Raw genomic sequence first — 5802 nt, forward strand, 5'->3', positions numbered from 1 at the left:
ATCAAGACTAAATAAAATTCAATTAATCAAATACAAAGAATAATGGTGAGAGTAATGAGATGTGAAATTTCTATTCTAAATAACAACTATTACAACAAGCAATCATCCTCACATGGCTTCTTTAACCTCCTCTAATGGAGGTTTCAGCCTAATATCATTATACTATCATTCCCAACACAAGAACAATAATAACAAGTCATAATTTAATAACTAATTTCAACTTTATAAATCTAATTTTAACAATAGTCTAAGAATCAAAATGAAGACAACCTAATTTATGAATTTAAAACAACTAAAACTAAATAAAAATTTAATCAATAACTAAATTGAAATGAAACTAATACTTTATTATAAAACTAATAGTGATTCTAAATAATAATCTACTTTTTTCTAACACTAATTAATTGAATGTAAAAACTAAATTTAAACTAAGTTATTTGAACTCATTAATGGAGTCTAACCTGATTTTCTAATCTAGATCTAGGTATGCTAAAGAGTTACATCTTCTCCATAAAAATGGAGGAGAGCAGATCCACTTTTTCGTGCATGGGCTGAGGAGCCATGTTTTGGGCCGGAAAATCGAGCCCAAAACCCAATCTCTTCAGTCCACAGGGCCCTTTTCAGTTGGATCTGACTTCAGTAGGCTGTTCGTCCTCTTCTGCTCCTCTGATTGCGTCAAGGCTTATACCATTGGAAAGCTCTTTCCGATCCGGTCGTTTTGACATAAGTTAGGCCCAATTCCAAGGCTTGAGTCCAAAGATACGGTCTTCGGAAGTTCTGCTGACTTTTGTGTGATGTTTATGCCCGCATTGAGTCTGACTTCTCAGCTTCTAACCGGGCTTTACAAAGGCTTTTTCTCCTTGAATCTTGGCCTTTATTCACAGAACTTCTTAGCAACCAACCCTGCTCCTTTATAACGCACAAAATAGACTTCAATGCCTAAAATACATAAAAGCACGTATCAACATTAACTCTTACTTATTACTCGCATAATTGGTCTAAAAGTATTATTGTTAAGGGGTTAAAACTACAGTTTTGGGCTCTTATCACATAATAAATTATAGTCAACTTATCATCTAGTTTTTGTCCTAACACAGCACCAACAGCATAATCCCAAGCGTCGCACATAAGCTCGAAAGGTTTAGACCAATCGGGAGGCTGTATAATCGGTACAGATGTTAAAGCGGCTTTTAAAGTTGCAAAAGCCTGCTTGCAGTCAAAATTGAAATAAAACATGGAATCCTTTAAAAGCAGATTAGTTAAAGGCCTAGCTATTTTCGAAAAATCCTTGATAAAACACCTATAGAAACCTGCATGGCCTAAAAAGGCTCTAATATCACGGACAGTTCGTCGTATAGGTAAAGTCGCTATCTTATCCAATTTAGCCTTATCTACTTCTATGCCGTCACTAGATACAATATGACCTAGCACTATCCCTTTCTTTACCATAAAATGACACTTCTCCTAATTTAAAACCAGATTTTTCTTCTCACATCGTGTCAACACCTGGGAAAGGTTAGATAGGTACTCACTAAAAGAGTCTCCATAGATAGAAAAATCGTCCATGAAAACTTCCATAAAGCGCTCCACCATGTCACTAAAGATATGAAGCATACACCGCTGGAAGGTACCAGGAGCATTACAGAGACCAAAAGGTATCCGTTTATACATATATGTTCCAAAGGGACATGTGAAGATAGTCTTGTCTTGGTCATCAAGATCGATAATGATCTGAAAATAGCTAGAATAGTCATCTAAAAAACAATAATAAGCATGACCAGCTAGACGTTCGAGCATCTGATCTATAAAGGGTAAAGGAAAGTGATCCTTTTGTGTCATGGAGTTTAAGCGTCTGCAATCAATACATATCCTCCATTTCATAAGAACACGCATGGAAACATATTCACCCACAGCATTACGAACAATGGTAACCCCCGATTTCTTAGAGACTACGTGAATATGACTTACCCATTCACTATCGGAGATGGGATATATGATCCCCACATCTAGTAACCATAAGACTTCCTCCCTGACCACCTCTTTCATGGTAGGGTTCAAGTGACGCTGAGGTTCACGTGAAGTTTTCATATTATCCTCCAAATGTATGTGATGTGTACATACACCAGGGTCAATCCCTTTAATGTCGTCCAGGGACCAACCGATCGCGGAACGATCTTCCCTAATCACCCTAATCAAACATGCCTCTTCATTAGTAGATAACTGAGAAGATATGATCACCGAAAGACTACCATCCGAATCAAGCTGGATATATTTCAACTCAGCAAGAAGAGGTTTAAGCACGGGGGTGGGAGGAATTGGCAAAAAGGATTCTGGAGGGGCCTCGTCTTGAGTAGTGAAAACCTATTTAGGTAAGAGGTCCTCAAACTTGGAAGGTGGAGCATTAGAAGGATCTAAGACAGCGGTAGACTCAAAAAGGGCGCTGACTTCCTCTAAGTAGGAGTCATCATCGAAGTCGGAGCTACTAAAGGAAAGGAACTGGTGCTTATGATTTTCTAGAAACGTATTATTAAAATAATCTTAAGCTAAGCTCTCGATCATGCTAACTTCCCCATCTATAGACGAATCGGGTAACTATTTCATCATTTTGAAAACATTTACCTCAACAGAAAGATGACCAAAAGACATGGACATCGAGCCATTGCGGTAGTTAATGACCGCATTGGCAGTAGCTGATAAACACCCAAAACTGTAATATTAAACCCCGATAGACATAGCATTTTGGTCAATTATTTGTTTAATAATCATGAAATAATTATATTTTCGTACTTATACAGGTTTCTGCAGTTAACGTGAATATGATAATAAAACATGCATCAAAGTACATGAATATTGTGCATACTCAAAGTCTTCCCACTCAGCCCCAGTGAAGCCAACATAGCCTGACTAGAGCCAAAGATTCCAAAGGGACAAAACCAGTGCAGAACAGGTCCACGTGTAAAGAAACAGCAAACTTTCGAAGCTCACATCTTTCAAACCTAGGCGCCGAGTTCGGAAAGTGAACTGCCATAACGACCAGGGTGACAAGCTTTACACAAAGACAGAAAATTGCAAAAATGCTAAAATCTGAACCGCCACTGGATACAGCGTGGACCCACTCTACGTGCCCAAAAGGCATAACAAGTCAGCATTGGTAGGTGGCAAGTGATGGTCACAATTGTGTGGCACCTAGAAAGAGGAAAAGACGAAACAAATCAATGTATGAATTGATTTAACAAAAAGACAAAAAACCAAATTAAAGCAAGATAAGACAAACTTTGTATTGTTGCTATTTGAATAAAGTTTGGATTGTTGCTATTTGAATAAAAACAAAACATATAAATGGGGGCTTCACGAGAGGAAACCAGACTATATATATGAGAGGGGGACCTTACCTTTGTTAGTTTTAGTTTTAGTTTTAGACTTTAGTTTTAGCTTTTCATTTCCTGCTTTCATTTCCAGTACGTTTTCTTGCTTTCCCTTCCAGTAGCTTTCATGCTAGCATCAGTACTGTAAGTCTTTTTACTTAATAAAAGTCATTTCTTTTCAAGTTTAATTCATGTTCTTCAATTACTTATTTATTGTATACAACCAGTTCAATTAATCATCCAATGACCATGAGCCAAACCCTCCCCTCCCAGGGGGGAGGGTTAATGATGCCCGTGTGAGGATCCGGATTGACAATTTAATGTTCCAGAACCACTAGTTAGGAATTAGGTGTAGATTATGCATCCAGTCCCAAAATGATTGAGACTGTCCAAGTTTGGAGTGCTGATGCTCCAGAACAGTCTCTCGAGAGACCCAAAATGTCTCACGCATGACTCTATGGTGTCAGATAGCTCTCTGATTTGTCCAGCTGATGTAGAATCGAACCAGAAGGTGAAATGATATTCCAGAGATGAAATATTAGTTCAACTCCTTATGCTAGTGAGATGAGCTCAGAGATGCATGCATCACACTAGGGATCGATACTCGACGCCGTCTCGGGTTTGTCTATGAACTCGAGATGGATTAGAGCTGTAGTGTTATGGTATTATAACTATTGAAATTGATTCTTGCATGAGTACCTTTTCTTGTTTCTCTATCTCTGTTTATTTACGTAGAAATCAATTGTTATTATTTTACATTACTTGCGATTACCGTTACGTTACTTAAACCAACAAAGAAATAACCTAAAATCCTACTCACTAAAAACTGTTAATCCAGTTGTGAACCTTGCCAAGCCCTAAGGTATGGATGATCCCTTACTCGACCTATTCTACAAATCCATGTGAGTAAGGTAACTTGACAAAATGGACATTTGCGGACTTTGGACTTTGGACTTAAAAGAATCAAACCTGAAATTACCGTTTATCAAATGGCGCCGCTGCATGCCTAAGGACTCTTGACATTTAAAGTAATAACTCGAATACATCACGTAATAACCCCCCTCTCCTACCCCCTCATCTTTTTTATTTTCATTTGTTTTGCGATACTAACGTGTTACGTACCTGTTTGCCCCACCTTAACTTTTTCTACTAACAGATATCTGTGAACCAGATCTTGTTTATCATTATTAGCACAGTCTAAGTATTCTGTGGGAAGTTGAAGTACTTAATTGATATTACAGTCTCGGACGAGACTATAATAGTAGCGCGCGAGACTAACCTGGAGTATCAACACTCCAGTTTTTAGGTACAAGCCACTTTCCTTCTCAGTACTATTTTGCACGCTCTAGACCTATTTATCCACCATCTAGTAAGCTCACGAGCTCAGGAGTTAATTCAATTGTTATACGAGGAATCACGGGATGCCAGGTTTTGAATTCTTAAACTTTGTCGAGGATATTATTTGGTTGATTGCTATAACCTGTTTTACATCCCATATTCGTATGTTGGCATGAGATCTCATTACATATATAGAATTTTTTCTGGGTATGTGTGGTTTGTCATTGCGTATTAATACGGTTAATATGATTCGAATATATTTGGATGTCTACGTAATTTCAAACTACCTACTTAGATTATTTTTGTATGTGTATATTACATCCATTCACGTACACGTTATTACTTTGCATGAGTTCGTTCTCGACATTCCCCTAGCTCGCATCTAGTTGCACGTATTTTTAGCTGTATATTATTGCATGCGTAAGACGTGTTTCTATTCACGTATAGTTAATATAGAGTTGCATGTGTAGACTTCCTGTGTATAATTAGCATGTGTTAATTGTTTGATTAGTCATCTATTTTGGCATGTCCCGTCTTTAATTGCATGTTTCGTAATCACATCTCCATAATACATTAATTATGTAAACTAAACAAAATAAAATAAAATAAAAAATAATAAAAATAAAAAATCCTAATAATAAAAATTTCAACATAATCATAGTAATAATAATTGCGTAATACACCATCATACATCATCATCCTATCCCATCAGTGTCTAGCAAATGTGAAAGATTGAGGTTACTGATAAGAGCCCAAAACTGTAGTTTTAACCCCTTAGCAGTCATACTTTTAGACCAATTATGTGAGTAATAAGTAAGAGTTAATACTGATTACGTGTTTTTATGTATTTCAGGCTTCAAAGTCAATTATGTGCAGGAATGTGCCACTTTGATGAGATAAAGGAGCAATGGTTGGTTACTAAGGAGTTCGGTGATTAAAGGCCAAGATTCAAGAAGACAAAGCCTTTGTAAGCCTGGTCAAAAGATGAAAAGTCAAGGTCCACACAGGCAGAAACAGTGCACAAAGACAGCAGAACTTCCGAAGACCATATCTTTCAGTTAGCCCTTGGAATTGGGCCTACCTTATGTCAAAACGACCG

This window comes from Coptis chinensis, chromosome 1, assembly GCF_015680905.1.
Source record: "Coptis chinensis isolate HL-2020 chromosome 1, ASM1568090v1, whole genome shotgun sequence".
Classification (NCBI taxonomy): Eukaryota; Viridiplantae; Streptophyta; class Magnoliopsida; order Ranunculales; family Ranunculaceae; genus Coptis; species Coptis chinensis.